General features: G+C 40.8%; 1 pseudogene; it reads left to right on the forward strand.

Moving 5' to 3' along the window:
- The first annotated feature begins 6,661 nt into the window (after window positions 1-6,661).
- Window positions 6,662-7,488, forward strand: LOC101718859 (small ribosomal subunit protein eS1 pseudogene; annotated as a pseudogene).
- The last annotated feature ends 7,034 nt before the right edge of the window (window positions 7,489-14,522 follow it).

Consider the following 14,522-nt stretch of genomic DNA (forward strand, 5'->3'; position numbering starts at 1 on the left):
GGCACCATCTCCGGAGAGCTCCACAGCCACAGCATCTGCAGCTGTGCTGAGAGGCTTTTAATATTCCTTTCTTTTTTTTCTAAGAAAAAATAACTCTCAGGAGAATATTCTTCTAATAACTTTCACCATTGAACTTAATAAACTGACCATAAAACTTCAAGATAAAATGTTCACTTCCTCTTATTGGTGAACAGAAGTTTATATATTTAACATTATTTAATGCTGGAGGGAGATCCTACCTCTAACACCAAGACTTGAAGGTGGGTTGCGGCCATGTGCATATGGGTATATGCATAAGAAACAGAAATAACTCATGTTTTCTATCCTGGAGATGATAGTTACTTTTGGATTCCAAATGTTGTCTTTCATATAAAGTGTTAAAATACTGAGATAAATAGGAAAGTAAACCTGGATTCCAGCCTTTTGACACAGTAAATTCAAGTTATAACAGAATCAGAAGCCCATATTATACACCGGAATAAAATGGATGTCATCACTATAAAAAAAAAAAAAAAGACTAAAAGCTCAGCCGGTTCTTACAAACAGACAGTCACCTTCTGTGTGGGCATGGCTGGAATACAAGCATGGGTGCTGGTGTTTTTCAGAAATCATAAAAATCACAACCAGGGCAGCCTTGGAAGTGTGCTCAGTCAGAGGATATGGCTCAGCTGGCACTTCAGGCCACAGTAGGCAGAATATAAGGAAGACAGTGGGGCACTGGGTTAATGTTAACTAGTGTTTGGCCTGGTTGATGGCCCTGTGTGCTCAGGATGTCCCTGGAAGCCCCTGGGAGGGTGGAAAAGCCAAAGTCATCTGTATGTCTGCGCTTTCAGTTCATTCTGTATGTTTAGGTCAGTGGTGGCGAACCTAGGGCACACATGCAGCAGCAGGCTGTTTGTACCATTGAAAGCTCTAAACGGTTTGCCAACACTGCTCTAGGTGGTCAGGCACTAAGGGACAGTAAACTCATCCTGACCTGTGTATTATTGCTGGGTCAGAGAGCCTGCCTGAGGCCCAGTGTGCCTTCCTCGTGCATGGTCGTCAGACCTGACCATAGGTGGCCATGGAGAAAGAGGGGAGGGGATCAGAGTGGGGGGGAAACCTCAGAGGTGTCCTGCCTGGGGGTCCCTACACCTTGGAAAGCTCCCTCCAGTCTGGCCATTTACTCCCGTAAGAAATCTCTTGGGAGACAAGCATGGTGGTACATGCCTGCAATCCCAGCACTCTGGGAGGCAGAAGCAGGAGGATCACCAATTCAAGTACCACCTGGGCAACTTAGTGAGACCTTGTCTCAAAACATAAAAAGGGCTGAGGATGTAGCTCAGTGCAAAGGCCCTGGGTTCAGTCCCAGGTACTGAAAAACTAATCCCTTGGAAAGGAGAATGTAACCCTGAACTTATTTTTCTCTTAAAATATTAACAGCAAATCAAGTAGGAAACCTGTCAAACAGGGACTGGCACTGAAGCTGCAGGTATGTGAGCATCGACCATGTCTGTGGGCAAGGATGGGACAGTGGAGGTCCGCCCTGTAGGAACCAGAGCAGCAGATCCCTGCTACCAAGCAATACAAGCCCCAGGACCTCACAGTGAGTCTACAGCTGAACATCTATGCCTTCAGAGCACCCTCAGCAGCCTTTTCCCAGCTCAGGCTGTGGCGTGAACCAATGTGCAGGTCTCCCGTGAAATCTGACTTCAGTCAGCAAATCACACACAAATCACACACGTCTACCTTCCAATCCTCACCTGCAAAGCAGATGCTCTGGCATTATCACCTCATGGAGCCATTGAGAGGATCCAAACAGCTTCTTCTTAAGACCAAGCATCAGAAAATTTTCCTACAAAGGTTCAGATAGTCAATGTTTGAGGTTTTAGGAACTTCCTTATCCTGCCTACTCAGTTCTGCCACACTAGCAGTAAAGCTGCCATAGACATTATGTAAATGGATGGGCATAACTAGGTTCCAATAAAAGTTTATTTACCAAAATGGACTTGCCTCACAGACCTTAGCTTGCTAGCCTCTGGGATAAATGATGCACACAGCACCCAGAACAGAGTGGGGATCTATGCCTCTCTTGCATCATTAGACCCTGCTGATCTATCTTTATCCAAATGACAGTACAGATATGTAACCCTCAGACATCTATCCAAAAGGCCTTACCTGACTTTGGACTTGCATCCTCTCCTGATCGCATGTTTTCCAAGAGCTTCCATCTGGAGTGACCCCCTGGAAGGGGCACACAGCTGACCCAAAAGAAAACACAATGAAAATCATGAGAAAATATAACTAAGCATTTTACTTAAATATCCCAAAAGTGTATAAACATTTAGGGGTTAGAGAAATTCAATTTAATTCAGGAAGAATTACTAATGCAAAAAGTCAAAATGCACATCAATCATATTGCAAGAGAATACAAGAGAAATGACAGACATTAAGTGTCATATGTTGATAAAGACAGAAAATTTGGAAAAAGCAGGGAGAGCTTTTCTCTAATTGGGGGAGCAAGAAAAGACCAGGTCTGGCCCCATCTGGCAAGTAGAATTGTGGGATAAGGCAGAAAAGAGGCAGTCACAGTTAGATTTGCTTGAAATTTTTCATGTGGCTCAAAAGAATCCCCAAAATTGAATGGCTTTCAAAACCAAGGACCCCAGCAGTGGTAGCCACTCTCTGGTCCTTCTTGTCCAAGCCTCTTGTACCTTGTTCGTCACAGCACTTAACTCACCAACTGTCCTCAGCACACCCAGTTCCCCCAGCCACTTCTCTGACCCTGAACACACAGAAGTCATTCTGGTCTTAGGAGTCTGCTCTACCCTGGTATGTCAAGTAGTGTCCCTGTAGCTAACTTCTTTTCTTTGCAAGCTCTCAAACAGAGGTCTCTTTGAAATGGTCTTCACTGACCACCAACCAGAATATCCCACAAAGGGCTCATGTGTTCAGAGGTTGGGCTTTAGAAAGATGATTGGCTCATGGGACAAAAATTCATCAGAGCTGCATGTGCTTTGGGAGGTGGGGTCTGGTCAGTCACTGGAGGTCACAGAAAGGATATAGCTCCCCCCTTGCCTTCTCCCTTCTTTCCACTTCCTGTCTGCCATGACATGAGCAGCTTTCCTCCGTCAGGCCCTTTTGCAATGCCATGCTTGCCTTGGAGCCAACCAGCTATGGACTGAATCCTCTAAAACTCAGGAGCCAAAATAAACCTCTCCTTCTTTAAGGTGTGGGTGTTGGGTATTTTGTCCCAGTAACAAGAAATTGTCTAAGACACTCCCTGATTTATCACCATCAGATGGCTTATTGCTAGTGTTAGGGGCTAAATTATGTCCCCACAAAAATTCATGTGCCTTGGTACCCCAGAATGGCTGTATTTGGAGATGGAGCCTATAAAAAGGTAATTAAATTGAAATGAAGTCATAAGGGTGACCCTGAGCCAATATGACTGGTGTCCTTATAAGAGGGAGAAATTTGGACCCAGACATGCACAGAGGTTAGGCCACATGAGGAAACAAGGCCAAGAGGAGATGTCTCAGAAGAAATAAGCCCTGCTGACACCTTCATCTCTGAGTTCTGGCCTCTACAACTGAGAAAATAAATTCCCAATGGTTAAACAGCCTAATCTACTGTGCATTGTTATGGCAACCATAGCCAATTTATATACTCTGCTTATATTTTCTTCTTGTTTTTTTAAAATTACTAGGCAAATTTGCTTCTCCAACTAGAAATGCATATTTCAGAGGAGAAGAAATCATCCAAGCTATATTCTCCAGCACTTACCACAGTGCTTGGGACTTCACAGACACTCAGTAAATACTTACTTGTGAATACTTGTGAATAAATTAATGCTTTCCCAAGCGCAGGGAAAACACTGACTTGAAGCCAAAGACCTTAATCATTTCAAGACAAAAGAAGAATTGCTGAAAAGAGAAAGAGTGGTATCCCTAACAGAATTTTACCATATCTCCTTGGCCAGACAAGCAAGGCTGAGCAATTGAGTGTTATGCTGGGGATGATGCCACCCTAAATAATCAGAGTTCAGATATCAGGGGACATTTGGCAGGCAATCAACTGTTCCCACCACCATGGCTTTTCTGAATTGGTCTGGCTTAATACCAATAGCAAAAATGGTCATGGACAGTTTTCTTCGTCCCCTGGTACCACTGAAAAGAGAAATCACAACCACAGTCAGGTATATAGAGAAGGGATGGTCAATATCTACAAAATTCATGATGGACCATCAGTCCAGCTCTAAGCAACTGCCCTGGAGCAAGACAACCATGGACTGAACCTACTGAAACCTTAAGCCAAATAAACCTCTTCTCCTTCAATTTTCAAGCATGGGATATGTTGTCTCAGAGATAGAAAAGTGACCAATAAGTGAATTACCCAAGATGGAGCACTACAGCTAACAGGAGGAACCTCTCCTGGGTTCCAGGTCACAGGTCCTGCAGGTCCCAAGGTCTTGCATATTCAATAGGAAGAAAGAAAGTGGAACCCATGTTCTGTCTTCAGCAACCACACTGGTGACAACAGAGTCCCCTGAAGAGACTGCCAGGATTACCTATCGATGAAGCCAAAGCAACATTATTAATCCACTGCTATTAGAGAGATTATCTCCTTAACAGAGTCTCAGAAACACCACAAAAGGAAATCAGAGACAAAGTAGTTCTCAGTGTCTGTGGAGGGTTGGTTCCAGGAACCCCATGGATAATAAAATCCACAGATGCTCGAGTCCCTCATATAAAATATTTTAATGTAATCTAGGCATGTTCTCCTGTATACCTTAAACCATCTCTAGATGACTTGTAATGCCTGATACAAAGTAAATTCTCTGCAAACAGATGTTATACTGTACTATTTAGGAAATAATGGCAAAATAACAGTCTATACATGTTCAATGCAGAAGCAACCATTGTCGATTGAACTGTATTTTTTGATCTAAAATGAATCAATTCTGCAGATATGGAACCCACAAATACTGAGAGTCAACTGTATTTTTAAATTTTGGGTTCTGGGCTCTAGTACTAAAGGTGAGTCTTTGAATATGACAATCTGAATGGCACTGGCCTAAATTTATGCTGTAATGGTTTAGGAGTGATGGGCACAGGGGCCCTGGATAAGTAGACTGTTGTTTGATCATTGAGCTGCTTGCCCAGGGGAACAAACAATTGCCTGGATAAATTGGTTTTTGGAAATGTTCTGATCCAAGCAGTGAAGATATTTATTGGTATACAGTCTTATCTTCCTGAGCAAGGATTTCCTGGGCCAATTTAATAAAGGCATATTGACACACAAGTAGTCTCAGTTCTCAGGGCAGACAGTTAAGCACTGTGTATGCAGATGTTCTCAATCCTCAAGGCTCAATCGCAGAGCAGCGCTTTCTCCAGTGGTGGATGGGGATCTGTGTGTTCAGGGCTCCTTCATATTCAGCAGGCTTTGAATAAATCAGATCTGAAGATTGCAAACAGCAGCAGCAGCATCTCTTTCATGGAGAGCACCACCCAGTTGCTAAGAGACAGACCTGGTGTCCTGAAGACAAGTATTGCCCAGGTACCTGCAATATCCTCTGCCTTGACCTAAGACTTTCAGGAACAAACACTGGTGGTTATTGCCCATTCTCTGCCCAGAAAACAGAATACTTTGTCCAGTGGGCTTTGAATGTGATGTCCCACTGGCTAAAGAGCCTCCTGTTACACATGTAGATTGGCAAGCTATGAGACTTCAAGGCCATTAAACTTTCAAGACTACATTATTAAAAACCCTTTTGCTTAGAGCCTGCTCCATTGGCGGCCTCCTGATTATTACATGAATTCCCAGGGCGCGTGCTTCTAGGGAGAGGATGAGATGCTGGAGGTCTCACAACTGTCCGACTCCTCAACACTGAGAATTGTCATGATAAATTTAAAATTGCCATTCAGAGTTTACACATCAGGCTCTGCTGTCTGAATGCATTCCTTTCTGAAAGATGGGTCTATGGTTGGTGTGTAAATCAATTATATTTCTGACCCTGAATGATTGAAAGCTAGACTTTGAGCAGCAAAGAATACACCTTGAAGCTACCTGGATTTCTTTTCATGGAACCCACAGCTTGCAGCATATCTGTCCCAAGTATTCAGCTCACACCATCATCCAGCCACTACACCACCTTCTTTAAAATCAGTATATAGGCCAGGCTGGCCTCCAACACAATCTTCCTGCTTCAGCTCCTCAGAGTGCTGGGATTATAGGCATGCACCCAGCTGAGAATAGAATTCTTAAACTGCCTATTAAATGCAAAAACTTTGAACCTCAATACAAACATAAAAATTTGGTCCTGGTATTTCCTCTATGGCCCCAACAGAGGCAACTATGAAAATTCTCCCCAGGAAAGCCTCTTCCAGTCAGGATATGTATGATTGCTGTGAAAAATAGTCCCAGCTGAAGATACAATCCAGACATCACACAAAAATCAGGAGCTTTAGGACATTATCAACAAGCACAATGAATGGCTATGTTCAAGAAATCACAAATAATAAATCAAGATGAGTAGGACTACTTGAAGTATGTAACTATGAAGAAGGAAATAGAGTATATCACTTATGAATACAATGTAATGGAAACCAAAGAAAGGACGGATTTGAAAAAGAAGCTAATAGAAAATGTAGAAGTCCCTTTTGGCTCTCTGAGCAGCACCATGGCAGTGGGCAAGAACAAGTGCCTTACATAAGGTGGCAAAAAGGGAGCCAAGAAGAAAGTGGTTGATCCATTTTCTAAAAAAGACTGGTATGACGTGAAGGCACTGGCTATGTCCAACATAAGAAATATTGGAAAAACACTAGTCACCAGAACACAAGGAACCAAAACTGCATCTGATGGGCTCAAAGGTCTTGTGTTTGAAGTGAACCTTGTTGATCTGCAGAACAATGAAGTTGCCTTTAGAAAATTCAAGCTAATTACTGAAGATTTTCAGGACAAAAATTGTCTGACTAACTTCCATGGCATGGATCTCACCTGTGACAAAATGTATTCCATGGTGAAGAAATGGCAGACCATGATCGAAGCTCACGTTGACAACAAGATGGTTATTTGTTTCGTTTGTTCTGTGTTGATTTTACTAAAAAATGGAACAATTAGATATGGAAGACCTCTTATGCTTAACCCCAACAGGTCCGCCAAATGCAGAAGATGATTGAAATCATGACCTGAGAGGTGCAAAAAAATGACTTGAAGGAAGTGGTAAATAAATTTATTCCAGACAGCATTGGGAAAGACAAAGAAAAGGTTTGCGAGTCTATTTATCTTCTTCATGATGTCTTTGTCAGAAAAGTAAAAATGCTGAAGAAGCCCAAGTTTGAATTGGGAAAACTCATGGAGCTTCATGGTGAAGGTAGTGGCTCTGGAAAAGCTACTGGAGATGAGACTAGAGCTAAAGTTGAACAAGCTGATGGATATGAACCACCAGTCCAAGAGTCTGTTTAAAATCAAGATTTTTAATAGTGATAAATAAAATCCTATTTGTGATGGAACAAAAAAAAAAGAAAGAAAGAAAATGTAGAAGTAAAAATGCAGTGATTGGGGGAAATATTCAGTAGATAGAATAAATCAAAGATTAGAGGTAGAGGAAGAGCAGACTAGTGAAATGGAGGCTGTGTCTGGGACAATCTCCCCAAAGTAAAGGGAAAAAAAGGAAAAGTAGAAGAGAAGAATGGAAAAATAACTATAAGCTCCAAGATACAGATGAAGGCAGTTATAGAAGGAATAGGGAAAGAGTAAGTGTAGCAATTGGAATATACAAGCAATAGAAAATGTAACTAATAGTGCCTAAAATGAGAAAATAGCTGATATCTGACCCACCACAAGAAATTTCAGGAAAAAGGCTGTTCAGAGACAGGACCATGCAGAAAATAAGTATATTCTAAGTAGATTAAAATGAAAAAATGTGAGAAATAAATTACTATTATTAGAAGAACATATTTGAAAATAATTTTACCTACATTAGAAATTTCTAGGGCAGAGATGCCCCCAGCACCGAGGAAGTGAACATTCTGGGCTACAGTACCACCGCCCCTAGCTCAGAGGAGCAAAGCCACCCCCAGCGCTGAGGAGGAGCCCTCTGGGCAACCATACCACCACCTCCAGTGTCGAGGAGGTGAGCCACATGGATGCCAGCAGCACAGGGCAAACAATTCCTTTCACAATAGTATCCAAAAAACTGAAATACCTAGGAATCAAACTAGCAAAAGAAATCAAAGACCTCTACTTTGAAAACTATAGCACTCTGAAAAGAGAGATGGAAGATGATATCAGAAAATGGAAAGACATCCCTTAGTCCTCAATAGGAAGAATCAAGACAGTGCAAATGGCCAAACTTCCAAAACTGCTATATAGATTCAATGCAATCCCAAATGAAATCCCAGCAGCAAATTTCACAGGCCTGGAGAAAACAATCCAAAAATTCATTTGGAACAAGAAGAGATCTAGAAGAGCAAAAGCAATTCTAGGCATCAGAGACATAGTAGGGGGTATCACAACCCCCAATTTGAAACTATACCACAAAGCTTCTGTGATAAAAATGGCATGGTACAGGCAAACAAATGCACCTGAGGAGCAGTGGAACAAATTAGAAGTTGCAGAAACAACTCCAGACACATGCAGCCAACTCATCTTCAACAAAGGGGCCAAACACCCTCACTGGAGAAAATATAGCCTCTTTATGATGTAAAAATTGGGTTTCAACTTGCCAAAGATTAAAACTAGACCTATATTGGATCAGCTGGTGTTCTGTGAGGACCTCAGCCACATGGAGCCCCACTCCATCCCTGCACCCCACACCCCAGCAACCAGCTTAGCTGCGCTGGTGCCTACAGCCCACCCCCCCTAGACTCCTGGCTGTGCCACTACCTGGTTCCACACTACAGAGGCACAGGGGGTCATAGAGCCCATTGTCCTGAGCTCTAGAAGATAGAGCAGAAGTGAAAAACAGAAAGAGGGCCTCTGTCAGGCTCCTTGATGAAAATTGAAGCCCACTGGAAAAGTGAAGAGAATCTCTGCACTAAACGCACACCAGACCACAATGCTTGGTAAGTTGGAGGGATCATCACCTCCCATCTGAACCTGGAATATCTTCAGGGGAAAGGCAGCTGGAACCTGCAGTAGAACCTTGCAGAGTCCAACCCTGCCAGAGGACAGGGAGCTCACCTTGGGACTTGCAGCCAGAAATCTGCCTGAATCTCACAGGTCTGCTACTGGCTTGCTGAGACTCCTCGATTTATATCTCCACACTGGAGTCCACATTGTCTATTGTGACAGCAGAGACATACCCTGAAGGAGGCCCTTCATTTTTATTTTTCATTTGCTATTTTCATTTTTTTTTGCTCTTATTTTTAAGGTTTAATTTTTTTCTACTCTTCAAATTGTTATTTTTCTCTTCTTTTTTTCTTTCTTTTCTCTTTCCTTTCTCTCTCTCACTCATTCTCTCGCTGTCCCACATTGTTCTTCATCTCCCTTTTGTTCCTGTTCTGGCCCTAATTTGGCTTTCTTCTTTACTTTTCTTTTCTGCTTTTTTTTTTTAATTTTATTGGTATATTTTAGGTATACAATATAATGACATTCATCATTGGAAATTTGCACCTTTACATAATCTCTCTTAGTTCTTATTTTTTCCCCATTCCCCTGCCCTCCCTTCAACTCCTCTATCCCTCCCTATTTACAAAGACTTTGTTTCCATTATTCCATTTTCTCTGATTATTTCCATTCCCTTCTTTCCTTTCCCCTTCCCCTTTGCCCTTTTTCTTCCTATTTCACATTATCTATTATACCTTTTAGTTCTTATTTACACTTTCAGTTCCTCACACTAAAGAAACTATTCAGTATTTACATGTGTGTCCTATTTATTTCACTTAAGAATATCACCTCAATGTGTATCCATTTAGCTATAAATGTCTCCAATTTCTCATTTTTTATGGCTGAGTAATACTCCATTTTATAAAAATACCCACATTTTCTTTATCCAGTCTCCAGTTGATGGGCAATTCGGCTGCTTCCAAGTTTTAGCTATTACAAATTGTGCTGCTATGAACATGGATGCACATATATCACTGTGGTATGATTCTTTTAATTCTTTGGGGAAGAGCCTCAGCAGGGGAATAGCTGGGTCAAATGGGACTTCTAATCCTAGTTCTCTGAGGTGTCTCCATACTGATTTCCACAGTGGTTACACCGGTCTACACTCCCATCAGCAGTGGAGAGGGGTTCCTCTTTCCCCACAGGCCCATCAGTATTTGTTATTGGTTGATTTCATGACAGCACCCATTCTTTCTGGAGTGAGGTGAAATCTCAGTGTTGTTTTCATTTGCATCTCTTGAATGACCAGTGAGGTTGAACATTTTTTTCATATGTTTATTTGCTACTTCTACTTCTTTGTCTGAGAAATGTCTGTTCATTTCAGATGCCCAATTTTGGATTGGGTCTTTAAATTTGGGAGGTCTGATTTTTTTAAGTTCTTTATAAATTCTTGATAGTAGACCTTTGTCTGAGGGACAGCAGGTAAAACATTTTTCCCACATTGTGGGTTGTCTCTTCACACTGTTGGTGGTTTCTCTTGCTGTGCAGAAGCTTTTTAGTAAGAAGAGATCCCACTTGTTGATTGTTTTTGCTAGTTCATGGACAACTGAGGTTTTGTTCATAAAATCTTTTCCTACACCAATGTCTTCAAGAGCTCTACCTAACCTCTGTTCCAGGTGGTTCAGCGTTTCTGCTTAAATATTTAGATCTTTAATCCATTTTGATTTTAGTTTAGTGCATGATGAGAGATATAGGCCTAGTTTTAATCTTTGGCAAGTTGAAACCCAATTTTTCCAGCACCACTTATTAAAGAGGCTATCTTTCCTCCAGTGAGGGTGTTTGGCTCCTTTGTCGAAGATGAGGTTGCTGAGTGTGTCTGGAGTTGTTTCTGCATCTTCTAATCTGTTGCACTGATCCTCAGGTCTGTTTCTTTGGTGGTACCATGTTGTTCTTATCACAGTAGCTTTGTACTATAGTTTCAAGTTGGGGGTTGTGATACTCTCTGCCATGTCTCTGTTGCCTAGAATTGCTTTTGCTATTCTGGGTCTCTTGTTCTAAATGAATTTTTGGATTGTTTTCTCAAGGTCTGTGAAGTATGCTGCTGGAATTTCATTTGGGATTGCATTGAATCTATGTAGCAGTTTTGGAAGTATGGCCATTTTCACTATGTTGATTCTTCCTACCCAAGAGCAAGGGCTGTCTTTCCATTTTCTGATACTGTCTTCAATCTCTCTTTTCAGAGTGCTATAGTTTTCAGAGAAGAGGTCTTTGATTTCTTTTGTTAGGTTGATTCCTAGGTATTTCAGTTTTTTGGGATGCTATTGTAAAAGGAATTGTTTGCCCTATTTCTGTCTCAGTGAGTCTGTTGTTCATGTAGAAGAAAGCTATTGATTTTTGTGTGTTGACCTTGTATCCAGCTACTTTACTGAATTTGGTTATTGAATCTAGAAGACTTTTGGTGGAGTTCATGGGGCCTTCTATATAGAGTATCATGTCATCTGCAAATAATGACAATTTGACTTCTTTGTTTCCTATCTTTATTCCTTTTATTTCTTTCTCTTGTCTAATTGCCATGGCTAATGTTTCCAAAACTATATTTTTTAATGTATTAAATTCTTTTATTGGTACATTGTAGGTATACAACACAATTACATTTCTCACTGGGAATTGTACCTTTACATAACGTATCTTGGTTCTTATTTTTTCCCCATTCCTAGCCCTCCCTTCATGCCCTCCACCCTTCCCTATTTACAAAGCCTTTATTTCCACTTTTTTTCTGCTTTTTTTCATTATCTCAATTGTCATTTGTTTTAAAGAAAAGTAAATACAGTTTATAGCCTCCTTATTGCTGTTAGGTTGTTCTGTTCTCTTCTTTATTCTTTCATTCTGTCTTTTCCTCTTGTCTTCAACAGTTTCTTAGAGTCTGCATGATCTTCCTGGGTCCTGTGGCCTCACTGATAATCTTTCCCTATCCTCCTACCTACCTATCCCTCCCTCCCCAACTCTGGCTAACTTCCCATCCTGAAGGGTAAAGTTGCTATATTGAAGAGTTTATTCACTATAAATATATGTTGGACTGGTCCTCAATTTTTATTTAATTCACACAGGTAAAGGTGATAGATTAATAACTACCACAAATTATCATTTTCTAAGCTGTGCTGGATGCTATGGTGTTGCTCATGGTATCACTTGGGCTAAGGTGTTGTGATTGATCTAATCAATTGTCCTTCCTGGAATAAGGAAAATGAGATAGCCTCAGAGTGATTAGAGACTCAAAACCTAAAGACCAGCTATATCTGGAAGACAACTCTAAGAAGCAATCGTTCCTTATGGGTTCTAAATATAAGCAACAAAGATACTTACAATAAGCAATTTTGAGGTATCAACCCAGGAAATAAACCAAGGACAGTACCAAAAACAAAAATGAGAAGACATTTAAGCAAGGCACAAACTTAGACTTCCACCCCACCAAAGGCAAATTCTGGGGGAAACGAGGTGGAAAACTCTGATAATCAACCACCTGGACACCCTGAACTGATAGCACAGGAAGTAACAAAACAAATGAATGAGTCTCTAGGAAAATTCAAAACAGAAATAATTTCCCAGATAACTACAGAGATGGTGAGCAGAGTGAAAGACATGATTAGAGGCTCTAGAACAGAAACAGATTTTTTAAAAGATGAGCTCAGAACCATGCTGGAAGCTATGAATGCCCAGCATAAGGAAGAAATGGAAATCATGATCGTCCACCAAAAGAAAGGAATGGAATCCATGAAACAGATTCAAACAGATATCCAGGACATTAAAAACTCCATTGAAAATATTCACAGAAGATTAAGGGAATATGAAGATAGAATATCAGATATACAAGACAGGACTGCAGTTAGTGACCATGAAAACAGATTTCTTAGAAATAGTAAGGGACCAAGAGAAATCAATCCAGCAGCTTCTAGATGATGCAAATAAGAATAACATAAGACTGATAGGAGTCCATGAAAAAACAGGAGAAAGTAAAATTAACATTAAAAACACTGTTCACAGAAGTAATAGTAGAAAACATCCCAGACAGAGGTAGAGAATTGAACATACAGATAAGTGAGGCATATAGAACTCCAACTAGCTGTGATAAAAAAACCTACACCTAGGCATATAATAGTCAAGATCCCAGAAATCCAACAGAAGAACAAAATCCTACAAGCAGTTAGAGAAAAGAAACAAATGACCTACAAAGGAAAGCCCATCAGAATCACAGCAGACTTCTCAACACAAACCCTCAAGTCAAGGAGAGCCTGGAGTGAAGTATTTCAAGCCCTAAAAGAAAATAACTTCAAACCTAGACTGCCGTATCCTCCAAACTTGTCTTTCAAAATTGACATGGAAATTAGATACTTCCACAACAAAGAACACCTGAGAAATTTCATGAACACCAAACCAGCACTCCAAACAATTCTAAGCAATATCCTAGAAAAAGACAATGAAGGTCACAAATTCATGAGGCCCAACAGAGGGAAGCCACTAGGCAAGGTAAGAAACTAAAAGGAAAGGGGAAAAAATAAAAAATAAAAGACCCAATAACACTAAAACATCATGACAAAGATTAGTCAATATCTATCAATTATTACCATCAATGTTATTGGCCTCAATTCACCAATCAAAAGAAATAGACTGGCAGAATGAATTAAGAAGCAAAAACCAACAATATGCTACATACAAGAAACACATTTAACTCAAAAAGAATTCATAGACTGAAAGTAAAAGGATGAAAAACAGTTCTCCATGGGACAGGAATCCAGAAAAAAGCAGGGGTAGGAATCTTATTTGCAGACAAAGTAGATTTCAAGCCAAAACAAATTAAGAGAGACAAAAATGGTCACTACATCCTTCTGAAGGGAACAATCCAAGAGGAAGAGATGACAATCATAATTATATATATGCACCAAATAAGAATGCCTCCAACTATACAAAACAAATATTAAGAGACATGAAAAACCAAATAAGCACTAACACAATTGTAGCAGGGGACCTCAATACCCCACTGTCACAAACAGACAGATCATCTAGGCAAAAAATCAACAACAAAATGCTAGAACTGAACCAAGCTATTGCACAAATGGACTTAATAGATGTTTACAGAGTGTTCCACCCCACAAAATCAGACTACACCTTCTTTTCAGCTACACACAGGTCATTCTCCAAAATAGACAATATGCTAGCTCCTAGGACATGTTTAAGTAAATGTAAAAGAATTGAAGTTACCCCCTGTATATTATCAGACCATAGTGCAATAAAATTGGAGATCAATAGCATAAGAAACCACAAAATCCCAGAGGAAGGAGCTTCTGGGAAGCTGTTCCACCACTCCCAGCCCAGAGGTAGGGGCTTCCGGGCTGCAATTCCACCACTCCCAGCCCAGAGGAAGGGGCTTCCAGGCCGATGTTCCACTGCTCCCATCCTAGAGGAAGGGGCTTCTAGGCTGCTGTTCCACCACTCCC

Source organism: Heterocephalus glaber, unplaced genomic scaffold (genome assembly GCF_053883595.1).
Source record: "Heterocephalus glaber isolate CG9 unplaced genomic scaffold, H.glaber_assembly_v1.0 deba00001610, whole genome shotgun sequence".
Taxonomy (NCBI): Eukaryota; Metazoa; Chordata; class Mammalia; order Rodentia; family Bathyergidae; genus Heterocephalus; species Heterocephalus glaber.